The 15,660-nt window shown below is 39.0% G+C and overlaps 1 pseudogene; it reads left to right on the top strand.

Moving 5' to 3' along the window:
* The first annotated feature begins 8,255 nt into the window (after positions 1–8,255).
* LOC103722799 lies at positions 8,256–15,660 on the top strand (annotated as a pseudogene).

The raw sequence follows: 15,660 nt of genomic DNA, 5'->3' as shown, positions 1-15,660 counted from the left end.
AATTCCTCCTTTTTTTTTTTTCTTTTTTTGTAGGATAGCGTGGTAGGACAGCCTTTGAGTAATAATAACAACTAGTTACAATCACCTGTAAAACATCCCTTCGAGGGATGACTGCCGGAGCCAACTCACATATAATGGAACCTGAAATGGTGTGCTATATAGGAGGCATCTTAGTCTGCTGCACTGTTTGCATAAATTAAAGATATAGCAACTAACTACAATTAGTAACTAGGTTTTTCCAGTCCATTCATGGCACTAAATTGAAAGCATATATTAGAAGGACTGCTAATGTTATTGCACTTTGCTCAGTAAGAGTTGTGCACTCGTGCAAGGGACCACACTGCATTGGACCGACTCAACCCCCGAACTCTGTATCCATTTCCTGGATGAATGTCGGGTCACCTTAGAGTCCACTTGGACTCGGGCTCGGATTCTGCATCCAAGTTTTGTATGCCAATTCCACATCTAAACTTAACCCAAAATGCTCTCTAATGTTAAGCCAAGGACAAAAGAATATAGGCGGCAGAGAACCCACTCAAATTAAAGAAAAAACTACTCCTCTAACTCGCTCGGGAAAACCTCGCTCGGGACTCAAACCCAACCGATATCGGAATACCATCCTCCCCGCCGGAGATGGCATTCAATACCTGTAACCAGTAACCGAGGGAGATGGCTGCAGCCGGGGTTCTCAAACGGCGAAGTCTTAGGGCGTGGGGTCCCTCTCAAACGGCGAGGCCTTGTTTACCTCTCCCCTCCCTCAAGGTCGGTCGAGTTGGCACCAGAATACAGAGAGATTTTGTAGGGAAGTAGTCAACTTATTTTTTGACATTAACATCAGTTCAGATCCTTCTGTAACTTAAATTGGCTGCTCTAGATGACCAATATTGAGGAGGTGGTATTTAACCCCTGCGACCATATATCTTTTTATCTATTGAAGTTCATAGAGTTAAGGCTGGGAACTAATTCTTCCTTTGTTTTACCACATAGATATTGAATGTAGGCAAGGAACAGCCTGGGATAACCCAAGCCACAAACCCATGATGGTGAGTCTAAAACTGAGCTACTATGATTGCTAAGGCATCATATGTGCTTGATGCTCGTCCAGTCCGGCATTGCAATAAACGAAATAAAATTTTATGAAGGTTTTTGAAAACTTTATTTAGAGTATGAGAACATCTATAAATAAATCTACTATCAAAGTATTCTCACTCCACTTGGTGCATGGTGTAAATCCAGCGCATAGGGCTTGATTCAATTCAACCCAATCATCCATCTTCCACCTTCACCACTGCCACAGCTGTGACCAAACCATAACCACCATCATATATCCTCCTACTGCATCTCCACTGGCTATGGCTCTCCCATTCATCCCCTTATGATCAGGATGGTGTCATGGTAGCCAATGTGGCGGTATGGTAACATGGATGTATGGTATCGAAGTGGTAGTGATGATGGTAATAGTTGTAATAGTGGTGATTATGATGATGTGATACGATGATGATAGTGGTAGTGGTAATAGTGGTGGCGAGGATAGAAGATGGTGATGGTGGTGGCGGCAATCATAGCGATGGCAGCTGTATAATGATAGTGGTGATTGCCGGTAGTAGTAGTTATGATAATGATGGGTGATGCTTGCGGTTGCGGCAATTATAGTGATTTTGAATCATTATTGATGAAGGTGGCCAAGGTGATATGGTGCTGGTGGTGGTTATCGTGCCAAATTTTTGAAAATAAATAAAAATTTTTCATGAATTTTATTTTGATCATATCCAAATAATTGGAGATACGGAATAATTGTTGTAAATTTTTTGGGGAGTATTGGTGTGATGTGCTACTAGGCAAATTCTATTCTTTGAGACTTTTTCAAAAAAATATTCAATAGTATTTTCTTGTATACATCACATGAGCTGAGTAGTGTTCAATGAATTAATTAAAGTCCATAATACATATTTTGTTTGGGTCAGCCCTTTCGAATCATTGCAATATAATCACTAAGTATAGAAGTGGTAGTTTACTTTACTCTATCGGATATCCGACCCGACCTACAATGGATTCTAGGCAGTTGTAGAAATTGATAAAATCCGCTCCGAATTCCGATTTGGATATATAAAACTCTTCACAAATTTTCAATCTCATCTTTTGTTCCGATCGTTCTACTTGTAAAAATATATTAAATATGTAAAAATATTACAGGCTATGTTCAATTTTTTTTAGTTGATTGTTTTTCTTAAACTTCTTTAAAAATATTATTTTTTATTTATTATATGTTCTATTATTATTAAAAAATTTGATTGATTATATTTTATATTCTTTGATTTTTATTTTTATTTAATATAATATGAAGTAATTGATAAATTATTTTTATAATTTTATTATTTAATATATATGTCTAAAAAAAATAGTTTTATAGTTTAATTCCATCCTATTTATACTTTACCTGTCCCACCCTATCCCAAGGTAAGACTGTACCCAACCCATTGCCATTGGAAAAGACTACATGCGACTACCTATGGTGGGTCCACGTAAAGATTATGTGGTCCCTCGCCCTATCCTTGTATATGCGCAAGCCTACGCTACGCTGTGACCATTTTTTATGTTGACCATTTTTTTAATGTTGACCAGTACTTTGTCCTGGAGTTGCCGGACAGCTAATCTTAGCTATCACGCACGTGGCCACACCAAATAAAAAAATCAACAAATGACCGAAGTCAAAAGTGTAACAGTTGAGATAGGCATGCACAGGGCTACTAGGGAAGAAAAAGATTGGGTGGAAAAAAGAAAAGAAAGAAAAAAAAAAGAATCCATGCAGATGCTTCAAAATGAACAGAATAATTATTCTTTTCACAATAAGCCATAGTTTTAATTAAGTTTGATGTATTATTAAAGCATTCTCCGTAAGTTTAAGTCTTTGGGCTCATTTAGTTAATTAGTATGATATGAGAGCATACATTTGTTAAAAATTAAAGAAATTTTTTCTTGCCACAAAAATTGATCACTTAATGATACCCAGTATTTTTAGATATGTAATGTATATCCCAAAGCATTAATGTTAAAAGGCTTGGATGCTTTAGTTTTGTCATGATGACAAAAAGTGAATTGTTAACTACTTAAACTAAAAACTGCATGCCCGCATTAATGCTAAAGTAGTTAATTTGAATCTACTTCAACTAACTAATATATAGGAAATTCTAGTAATTGAGGTTGCCATAATTTTGTTTTAAAATCCTAAGCTATGATCAGTGCAATTTTGGTGGATGGTAGGTTTGGTGCGCATTTAATTATTTGAGGTCCAATGCAACACCAACTACTAATTACATTTAATATTCAAGAATATAGAATGCTGAGGCACCCATGCCAGAGTGAGGTGAACGTGGATGCCCAAACTTTGATACATGATATGTGGATAATATGATAAGACAAAAAGCACTTAACCTAACCAAACCTTCATCAGTACGCAATCTATTTGTTTTCAATTAAAAGAGTTAATCTTCAACCACATCTTTCTAGCCATATCAATTACTCTTTTGTATCCAAAGTCCACCTAACTTTACATTCCTCTAGATTTGTCTCATGGAGGGATCAATGGAGGATTTATGCCTCTAATGCTTTTAATAAACTGAAAGCCTAGCATTAATATTGATCGCTCATCATTTTAAAAAAAAACATAACACATAAAAACAAGAATAATCCTAACCCCAAAACCCTAAACCCTAATCCTAATCCCCTCCTCTTCCCATCACACCCCCCTCATCCCCAATAGAAGTTAATATATAATTGAAAAAAAATATATATAATAAAGCAATAAATAAAGAATATATATAATATATATTATATATATATATATTATATATATATAATATAATGGAGTCATTCTTTTTTCAAAAAAAAATTTCATGAATTTCTTTTATTTTTTCTTGAATTTTAGAGAGGGCTTTTAACTTTCACTGTCCTTCCCATTTAATAATTGGTATACTGCAGATACTCTCATTCTATCATGAGGACCTGCTTGAGAAAATGGAAACTGATAAGTGGTCCCCATAGGTGCACCATTTTTACTAGCCCTTTGGACATCAAGAGCTTCTTCTTCGAAGAACTATATACATAACATACAAGGCTACAATCCAAAGGTCATGCAGATCATTTCTCTAATGATATAATGGACATCGAGGTCCAATGTGGTCTTTTGATTTTGTATGACGACTAATTGCTCTTATGGATCTCATTGGTTTGATGTTATCATTAAATTACGTTCATCAAGTATAAAGTAGTTGCCTAACGGTCCCCTAGCCTCACCTCTCTGAATATATATGCACTCTTACGGGCAGGAGGAGAGACGCATTTTTTTAATGGATGCCAAAATTCATAGTTCTAAGAGAGATGCTTCGATGACGCTGCCGACGGCTTCTTGGAGGCCACCGCTGCCACCGGCGATGATGTTGTTCTTGGAGAGGTCGTCGTTGATGAGGTTGATGAAGTGATGGGAGGGAGGAGAAGGAAGAGAGAGAGGAGAGGAGGAGGAGGAGGAGGAAAGGACGACTGGTGGGGGTGCTGGCTGTGTATGGGGAGGCCCGCTGCCGACGACGGCGCTAATTCGGAGAGGTTGTTGTTGACGAGGCTGATGAAGGATCGGAGGAGGAAGGGAAGCGGATAAAGAGAGAGAGAGAGAGAGAGTGGATACAACAAATTGATCATACGTATGCCGCCATGCAAGTTTCTTGGTAGTGCATGGAAGTGGCGGCAATGGAAGAAGAGAAGGCTCCAAGAGAGGGAGGAAAGGAAGACATGGCCGTAGAACAGCTGGAGGACCCTCTACTTGGGAGAAGCAAAAGAGAGAGAGAAGACCTGGGGGAGATGAAGAGCTTGGGTCGGTTTGTGAAGGAGATGGCCTAGGAGAACAAGAGGCTGTGGTGCCCAGCAGGGCCGGCCTTGCCTTCGGCATCATGCTATTTTTTTTTCTTCAAAAAACTACATCATGGTATTAAAGGCATCATGTATTTTAAATTAATAACATGGTACCTGAACATGATATATCGAGAATTCTGTTCATTGTTTTTTTATAAAAATTTTCTTTGTTAGATTGCTATTATAATTTAAATTATGCTACTTGATGAGGGTAGCTTGGCATTTTTTCAAAAAAATCTGGTACCATATATTGCTAGTCCAACTTGTCTTCCCAAGAGAACATGCCGAGCATCTACGAAATACATCTCTGTGGGAAGGAGAAATTATATCCTACACCATGTATAGCATGTAGCTTTGTATCATGCTAATCAGGAAGCAGATGAGCTGATTGATATGATGCATGGCCATGTTGGTGCACCTGATGCAAGTATAATTTGCCTTAAGGAAGACAGATAATTGTGATTCCCTAAGGCCACTTCAAATCCCAGAGAAGAAAAGGAGTATCAAATCCAGTATGTTACTATATAAGTATCATATTTCTACAACCTAAACAGAGGATCCTCTGCAATCCGAGTTGCACAATGTTTCTACAACTTGGGAACAAGGTAGATTTTGATAGGCCGAAGCAAAAATATATTCTTCCTATTTCATACCATGATCTCGAGAAGATCTCGGAGCTTGCTGGGACTCTTTCACTGTATATGATTCCTCAGCTCTTCCCAATATATGATCCCTCAAGTTCTTCTTGCAGGCCCAGAGCAAGGCCATGGCCATGGCCGCAGTCTCAGCAAGTGGCCTTGGTATCTCCCATATTCCTCAGCTGGCTTCTGACAGTTCACTTCAAGTTGGGCCCTTGTAGGTGCAGCTGCCTCCCTCAACATAGCTAGTGCTTGGACTGGCTTCAGCTGGGGTTTTCAGGGACCTGGAAGCCTTTGCCCGGCTCTCCATAGGTTCTGCTATCATGATGGCTTCATAGCCTCTGCTCTCATGGTTCCACTTCACCCATTTGTTTCATTAACTTCTCTCCTTCGTATTGCTGACTTATAATTCCATTCGTCAGACTAACCCAGCCTAGAATTCTGGTTCTATATGTTTCTCTCTTAGCAGTAGCTGCTGTATCCATCTGGTAAGTTTTCAAGGACCCAACCCTGTTTTCCATATTAAAGAACAGAGATTCCCTTAACATTCTTCAATTTGCCTGTGGCAGTAACAATTTATGGGCGGGGGAGCTCATGGTGTTCTTAGGCTTTAATGCTGCAATCAGGTGATGATGCTTGCTTAGATCTCTTAGCATTCAGCATAGATGGAATCTATGAATATTTGTTAAAGTGCATTGCAGTGATATGTTTGAGATGCTAAATATAATATGTTCTCTCTCAGTGTGAGGATATTAACTGAGCTCGGAGGTGGAAGGCCAAGGGTAGCCAAGGTCTAAATACTGGTGTGGTCAGTCCTTTGTCTTGCTGGCTCTCTTCTTTTTTTCTTAAAACTTATCCTATACCTAATTTTTCTCGATTTATTTTTTAATATAATTTTTAGTTGGGGAGGGATAAATATTTATGTAGTTTGAGAAAATCATTGATGTCGAACTATCGATTCCTTCCATCTTTGCTTGTCTGTATATAAATTCTCTTTTACCTATAAATTTTTATTAATCTATTTATTAAACTTGATACGTAGAAATTGCATTGCGAAGGATCCAAACATCACCCGCTAGTTGTTCCCTTCACCATCTATTCAGGGCCAACACTCTCTCCTAGGGCTATAAATAGACTAAACTTGTGCTCGATCCATGCGACGTTCGCAACGCATATAATGAGACATATCGTTAAAAAAGTTAAGCTCTAAACTTGAATCAAAACCCCGACTAATAGTTTAATTCAAGTTCAGGTTCAAATTTTCTATTTCAATTTGGCACATGATTTTATCTTATCTTTCTTCATGCTATTATTATTTTTTTTTTAATTTTTTGTTCTTCTTCTATCTCATTAGAAAATAATATTTAATAACATTATAACTTGAAAAATTATTACCGACAACAAACATAGTGATTGATATACTCTCATTCTTACAAAATAGCAAAGGCCAAGTGAACATTCCATTAGTAATATTACAATAAATCGCAAAACCGGCCCACCAAAATAGCAAAAGCTCACTAATTTTCAAAAAAAAAAAAATCAAATAACTCTTTAAAATATCACTGTGACTTGATCATTTTAATGGAATAAGGCTTTCTTCTTCCAAACTTAGAAGCAGCTTCAAGAAAAAGGTCATTGTTTTAATAAACTAGGTGGGAATGGTTTAGTGGGCCAATTAATTAAGAGTCAACATTTTTCTAAAGTACTTATAGTACATAGCACAAAATTAGAAAAAAAAAGAGATTTCCAAAAAAAATCTAATCACTTTTAGACAGATTTAAGTTTCCAATTATATTTCATTTGATTAGTAAAATTAAAATAAGTCAGCTAGGATTTGGGAGTTGAAAAAGAATCGCCAGGATCCTGTGGCAAGGGAAGAAAGAATTACTCGGTATACTTCGAAACTTGTTATCTTTGACTTTTTTGAGGTGTATTCGTATTCGACATGTATGATATATCTATTTTAGTAAAAAAAAAAATTATTCACCCCCGGGCGGCACCAGCGCACTACGGCTGGGTGGGGTTATGTGGCCATGAAAAGAGATTAAGTGGAACAAATAGGATGGCCGGGTGGTAAAGTCGTGGAAACACTTGTTCTAGTCGCGACCAAAGAGAGCGTACCATCTTTGATAGTTGTCGTGTTGTAGTCGGTCCTCAACGGTCGACAAAATCTCTGGTATAATATTATTTCCGCTAGACTTGAACCTAACAAAAATAACAAATCCATTTTTTGATTTATTTCATCTATTGCATGACTGGAACAAAGAGGGATACATGTTACACCACGATTTTGAATCAGAAGAGAGATTCCAAGAAACCAATCACAAGTTTTATGTTCGATGCAGTACTCAAACTGAAAATTACGATCAAGAATTGCAGTCTCAGATTTCAGATTTATAAGCAGATTGAAAACGAAAATGAATATGACTAGCCCGTGCGAGAGTTCCCCTCCCAACACTGGAATGGTTGACTTCATCTCAAAAAAAAAAATCTCCTAAAGTTGAGACCGGTATACTATATATATATATATGTATATATTATATTATATATATATATAATATATATATATATATATTATGTTATATAATATAATGTAATGTATATATAATATAATATATTTATATATATTATATATTAGTTGATCGTGTAATTTCTATATTTAGTTAGGGAAAACCGGAAAGCCTAAGTTAGATAAGAACGTTATCGTAAGCCTGAGTTGAGCTTTCTCCGAACTCTTGCCCCAAAACCCTTCCACACCTCCCGGGACTCTTGTTTCACCGTACCCAATCAAGAAGAACGAAGAGCCATGGCGATGGAAGCCGCCGTTGCTCTCCCTTTGTTGCTGTTCCTCCTCTTCTCTTGCTGTGTTCCAATAGCTCTCTTGCTCAGACCCCGATCCCACGCAGGCCCGACGGATTCGTCTACGAGGGCGACCCGCTTGTCACCGATTCCATCGAGGTGGACGCCTTCCTGGATCCCCTGTGCCCCGACAGCAGAGACTCGTGGATGCCGCTCAAACAGGCGGTGGAGTTCTACTTCCCTCGCCTCTCCCTCGTCGTCCACCCTTTCCCCCTTCCCGTACGTGCTCTCCTGTCTCTTTCTGGCTTCCATTTCCTTCTGTCTGCCGATTTCTTCTCCGTTCTTCAGCTATCGAGTAATTGGGAATTGTTTTCATGACTATTCTGAGATGGATGACCGATTACGTTTTAGACTGTGTTTGTGTGGAGTTTTGATTGTAAGTGCTTCTGCTGATTATGAAACTAGGCGTTCCCAAATGGTTTTACATAAAAATATCGAATTTTGTGAAGTTTTTAATTATTCGTGCATGCTAATTGGGTTACTGGCAAGGCTTATTCATGTGAAGGTTGCGATTATAACCGCTCTTAGTTGTTGTTTACTGTTGTCTACTTTGGTGCATGACTGTTTGGACCCGTATGCCATTTTGGATAGATGGGCTTGAATTCCTATTGCAAGATTTGGCAGTAAAGCTCTTTGAAAACTGGGGCTGTATGCAATGAAATATAATGTCTCTAACTACCTAGATACAATTGTGCAGTGTGATCTCTATGTTGTTTTTTTCAGACAAATTATCTCATTATGAAAGAACATTGAACCATAATGCCTCTAACTACATGTACAGGAATGCAGAGTTTGATCTTTATGTAGTTTCTTTTGAAACCAATTTATCTCATTGTGGAAGAACATTGAACCTGTTGCTGGAAATTGGACCCGGGGGCCGCCGCGAAGCCGGGGAAGGAGGAGCTCCGCTGCTATAGGGGGCGGACGGCGGTGCGCCGGCCGGCTGCGTCCTCCGCTGCGGGGGGGTGTGCAAGTCCTGCAAGGAAAATCGGTGGCCGGGCTCCCCGACGCCGGCCCTCCGATGCCTAAGTCAGAGGGGGCAAGTATGTGGAGAGAGCAGGGAAGAGAGTATATGGAGAAGACAGCAAGAACATTTGGATAAGATAAAGAAGACGAAGAGGATGATGTCCTCAATTGTGTCTATGCTTCCCAGCGGGTTCAGTCCCGGGGATCTGTTTCCGTTTTTTGTTTGTTCCCCCCCCCCTTGGTTCTCCCAGCTTCCCTTTTATAGGAGGGGATTACGTTACCTGGGAGGTAACCGGGGGATTTGTCCCTGTCTGTGATAATTGGGCACGATTTGGCCCATTTATGGCATAGTGGAGAACAGGGCCGAATCAGACCGGAATCAGGGAGTTGTCACGGTCGATCGGACCTGTGGAGTGGTTGAACCGCCGGCCGTAGCGGGCCTGGGGTCTGTGGATGGTAAGTGCATTTATTACCGAATGAACCGGCGGTCAGGGTAGAGCCATGCGCTCTGATGGTCAGTGATCCGGAGATCGTCTTGGGCCGTGTTCATTAAATGACTGAGTGCATCGGAGACTTGAGAGAGTCTCGTGCATTAATGGCAGGTCGTGCCGAATACCTGCGAAGATCTTATGCCTTGATGGCTTGGAGATAGTGGCAGGTCGCAAGCCGTAGGAGTTGTCAGTCCCTTGGACTTTAGGCGGAGGTGAACATTTGGTTAAGGCATCGGCTCGGCAAGAGTGCCGAGCCGGGCTGGTCGCCCAATGGGGCACCCTGTGGCGGGGTTGCTTCAAGTACTCCTGGTCGGCGCCCTTTAGGCGAGCACCTTCTAGCAGAGCGCCTTGGCGCTGTCTTTGGTCGGCACTTTCTAACCGAGCAGCTTTGGGTGGGGCACCTCTTGGCGCGCGCTCTGGTCGACGCCCTCTAGTCGAGCGCCTTCCTGGTCGGCATCCTTTGGCCGGCAGCTTTCCGGTCGGCGCTCTTCGGCGAGCGGCTTTCCGGTCTGGCGCTCTTTGGCCGAGCGCCTCTGTGGATATATGACTTAGGGTTTTTCCCCAAACAGAACCTTTCTGAACCATACACTCCTATAGCTTAAAGTAAGCCAGGGTTTAAAGCCTTCTTCATTGATGTCATCAAAGTTATTCGCAGTAGTCTTGGGGAATGGGTGTAGCAACGCAACTTTCTTCAATTTCTATCCTTCACACCTCTTACGGAGGCAAAGGATGTTTTAGATAGTGCACAGGGGAAGACTAAATGATAAGGTGGTTGCAAGTTACGTGCATTGCTGTCCAAGAGCCAATGATGTGGTGGAACTCAGATACTGCAGGGCTTAAATAATGTCAGTTTTTAAACAGAAGCAGATAATTTCAAGTAAACTAAATATTGGCTTGATTGGTTCCAAACTCGGGTACTTTTGTTTGTTTCTAAAAAATTGGGTATCTTTTACATAGGAGGACTTTGACAACTTTTGATTACTGCAGTGATGCTGGCTCATGTTCTTCATCCCAATGTGACATTTTGATTGTCTTGGATATTTTATATAGAAGAATGAAGAATAGATCAAAACATATTAAATAAAATTTATAGTCTAGTGAAAGGATTGAAAAGGTGCTTGTGGGGTGTAGGCATGTTACATCTTTCATTTGAAATTAGTGGAATAACTTTATAGACTATAATGGGGCTGGCTAGTTTGAATGGTTTAGAATGTTAGGCAATTAAGAGGGTGTAAAGTGTAAGCCCACAAAAAGCACGGAAAGCCGAGAACAGTTATGAGCATATGATGAAGAGTGCCATGCATTGTAAGGACTGTAAAAGGTTGCTTCAGAAAAAGACAAAACGATGGAGGATGATAAGATGTGTGCACAGCTGCAACGAAGACACGAAGTAGTCCTACATGGAAAATGTCTTCAGAAAGGGTGATTGTGACAATGTCTTAAACCCTAATAAGAATGAACTGCAAAGAATAACAAAGCTGACTTCTAATTGTTGGTATGAAAACTTATCAGTTACAATCTTGTTGTTTGGGGACTTTATATATCAAGAACTGGAATGTAATTTCCCTAAGGCTGTTGACATGGGTTTTGTCAGATTCGTCTGTTCTCATGACTGAGCATTTTGTTACTTATTGCAAAAGTAATAAGCACAAGTGGTGGAAAATTACATTTTCCTGAATTGAAGTTCTTATTGGTGCATCTTAGCTTTCTAGTTTTGACTTTCTGCACGACAACAGGTTTGGAGTCTGTGGGCTTAAAAGTCATTGTGACGGAACTGTGACAAAACATGAGACAATGTCCATTAGTTCTGAAAAAATACTTAACAACTGCTTCACAGATTGTCTCTTTTATGATATGTTTTATCTGGGTCACCCCTGTTCTCCATTGTTGTTTGAACATGCAAATGCCTTTTCTCAACTAATTGCAATCAAGGAGGATTACATCAATAATTTTTATATGTGCAATGAAACATTGAATGAATTAAAGGATTTGCTGACCAACTTTTTTTATTTACCTATTCCCTTTATGGAAATTGCAGTTACCACAATAATGCTTTTCTTGCCTGTCGTGCACTTCATATTGCAAACAACTTGAATGAATCCTCGACATTTCCCTTATTGGAGCTATTCTTTAAATATCAGGTCTGAATCTTTTTAATACTAAAAGCTATTTCAGTTAAGATGGTTTTTATTTTTTCTATTTGGTACATAGCAAAGTCTCTGTAGTTTCACCATAGCTATGAATGGCATTCATGTAGTCAAACAACTTAAAACTTTTCATTGAGATTCACCAATCTATTTGTGAATGAAGGTGTTCCAAAGAATGTCTTGGGGCTGAAATTTTTCTATCATTATAGTTTTTCCCAAGTCGTTGAGGTGACATGCAACCAATTCATAATTCCTTGCAGTGCCACTAGAAAGAAGCATGCATGAGGCAATAGTAATCCTAAATAGGATTATTATGGTACTTTTTCCCAATACTTGATTTTTTTTTGAACAAATATATTTTAGCATGCAAGCCTTGCTCATTTTTAGTTTTTATTTATTTCTTCTGCAAGAACTTGGGGCTAATCCTTCCTGAGAGCCATCTTTCCATGTTTTCTTAGGTCTTTTTGGTTGTGTTTTATTCCCATGCCCACCCTTGCACACAGTTCATGGGGTGCAGGTGTGCACTGGCACCAGGGTGCCGGCAGCCTCCTGTTTTCATTGTTGAACAAGCACATAATGACTAGTTTGGTTCTTCATTACATCAGGCAAATCTTGGTGTTTCTTACCTGTGGCCACATATCCACCTTAACATTCTTATATTTTGTTTCTGACCCTCAGTATACCCAACACTTCGTCCAATGCAGTGTCAGTCTTACTGCTGTGCCCTGCCAGGTACTGTAGCCACAGTTTCAAAATAACCAACTCTCTATTTCATCTTTTGCATTCAAGATTGGTGGTATAGGATTTTCTAGGTGGAAATCTTGAAGCTCTTGTTATGTTTAAATTCTTCGTTCTTGTCATCATAGTGGTCAAACCACCCAGGGCGATGGGCTTATCCTAGAGCCTAACGTGCCCAAGCAATTGCCAAGTCCACTGACTTAATCACCCTTGTTATATCTACTTCAATTAATTAACAAACACTTTAACATGTCTCTCGAAGTAAGCAATGAAGATTTTTTGTACAAATACTCATCAACAATGAACAACGCTTGTTAAGATATGTAATAAATTGAAAATCTATGCTAAAATCATAAGCAACATATGATATATGAATAGCATTTGCCATCATTATTTAGCTCAAGTATTAGAGACAGCTTAGCTACTTTGGTTATTGAACTTGCTTGAGGTTGGGCTCAGCTCTACAATTTTAAAGGAAAGAACTTTTCCAATGCTTCTGTGAGATGAAACAATTAAAACAAACACACATTGTATTCTACACACAAATAGACATAAATACAAGTGTCATATAAGTCAGCAGTACATGTACATGCATACATATGCACATTCACATGCACTTTACATGTGCATGCGCCTATACCAGTACACATGCAGGCACATGTATCCATATTCATATACCTGCAGACATCTTCATAAACACATGGACATGTATATGCATGAAAATATGGACACACGCACGCACACACAGGTAAAAAATTGCTACTATGGCAGCTCAAAGGCTGCTAGTGGGCTGAAAAGCCTTCACAGCTTGAAGGCTCTTATCAAAGAAAGAAATAATCCTGCTTTAGTTTTAGGCTATTGGGCTTGACCTGGGCTTAAAAGGTTTTGGTAAAAGTAGAACTGAGCTTGATTTGAGCCCAATCCTGGCTGAGAAGAAAAACTCAGGCCAGAGTTTAGGCTTGGTACCCCAGGACAGCTTATGGCCTGTTTCAATCCTGAGGTTTCAACACAAGCTGAAATTGCAGTGGGGCCAGGCCTGGCCCGACTCATTGACACCCCAGGTGACTCCCATATCATCATGATCTATGCGACAATAGCTAGGCTTCCAAGACCCATCAACTGCTGAGGCACCAAGTCAACATGCCTGACATTTGTTAATAATAGTGTTTGTTTGGACCATGTCACACTTTATTCTTTCAAAACTTCTGGTAAAATGTTTTAAGGACTACATTTTTTTTTTTGTATCAATCTTAATTAATAACATTCCCTTTGAAAAGTTTAACGAACTAGAACAATGTAAAATTAATCCCACAAGTCAATGACATAGAGTTGTGCAAAGATAACTTTATCTTTTAGTTGGATTCCTTTGTATCTATCATATTATTAAAATTTGAAAATATTCTATAAGATTGGTAGATATCGAGAAGAATATTACTGCTATTGTTGTTTTGCATCAATTATATTACTAACTCAGCATATTTTAAAGGCTTATGAGAATCTAAAATGATTGAATGTACTGAAGACGACTTCAAGCAAGTTTGAGTCTTTCTGTTCCTTTAGGTTTTATGATCAGGTGTTAGAAGGAGGAAGAGTAGTTTAGATGAATGATTAGTCAATTATCTTATTCACCTTTTTGCAGCTTTTTAATGCTATTCTCTTGGCCAGCTATGCATACTGAATTTCACGCTTGTCTACTTTGTGATTCTAAAGTTATTTGTGTTGTCTAATGAGTATTAGCTCTCTTTGACATTAGAAGAAACCAGCTTTTCCTTTTTCCAATGCGGCTGATTACAGTGTGCTATGCCAATTTTTTCCTCCCCTTTTATTAACGGATTTTCCATGTGTAATATCAAAGAAATTTAAATGATCTTCTCTGGACTTGAATACCTCATTCAAGATTTTTTTTTGATCCAACCCATAGAAATCAATAGAAGAGCCAAATCCCCTATGATACACCAAATCCAGTTTAGTTGTTGATTGGGAGAATAGATCTACAACTCATGTTACTCTTCTAATTTCTGCATCTAAATTGCAATTCTGAGCTTGTTTTTTTTATAGAAAAAATGGGGAAGATATGATGAGAAGCACAGTTGTATAGATTAATTTAGTAAGGATGAGTCCCTTTATGCATAGATCAGACAGAAATATATTATGTTGGCAAGTCATAAACCCATATACCTTCCTGCATTTGTCATCCTTAATATCTAACATTATGAATGCATTCAGTAGTTCATTTTTGAAGCTCCATACTGGAAGCTGGTTTATTAAATAGGAAAAGTATTACAATGCACCAACACAAAACATGTCAAGGGCCTCCATAATCGATGATATGGCAAAGCTTGCTGGGACTGTTGTTGGGAGCTCCTTGTCTGAATTTCTATCAGGCTTTCAAGATTCGGAGACTGATACCGCGGCAAGAATTTCCTTCAAGGTGAGAAAACAAGCTGGTTCCTATGGCCTGAATTTGGTGTGATTTTATTTGATTTATCTAATAAGTTTTTGGTTTATGGCCTTCTAGTATGGGTGTTCGAGAGGGGTGAGTGGTGCACCCTTCTTCTTCGTTAATGGATTCCTCCTACCTAATTCTGGCTCGGCCTCTCGATTATTTGGAATGGAGAAGAATCATCGACCCGATTTTGGGAATTGAAGTTTCAGACCACGTGTTCTCTTACTAATGATATATATCAGCAAAAAAAATGTAAAAGTATCTAGTTTTCGTACCATGGCCATTGTTTATTAGTGTAAAGCTCAATATAACTCATAGAACGCTTGTTTATGTAGAGTTGACATCTTGGAACCCCTCCTTTGAGGTAATGCTGCTGTCAGGGAGCATTTTTCATTTGACTGGATGCCCTTCAAATACTGTTCTCTCAAGAAGCTCTTTATTAAATAAGTTTGATATATGCTCTTTTTTCTTAA

Source organism: Phoenix dactylifera, chromosome 18, assembly GCF_009389715.1.
Source record: "Phoenix dactylifera cultivar Barhee BC4 chromosome 18, palm_55x_up_171113_PBpolish2nd_filt_p, whole genome shotgun sequence".
Taxonomy (NCBI): Eukaryota; Viridiplantae; Streptophyta; class Magnoliopsida; order Arecales; family Arecaceae; genus Phoenix; species Phoenix dactylifera.
The sequence above is the reverse complement of the archived record's forward strand: the minus strand, read 5'-3'. Positions and strand labels throughout refer to the sequence as shown.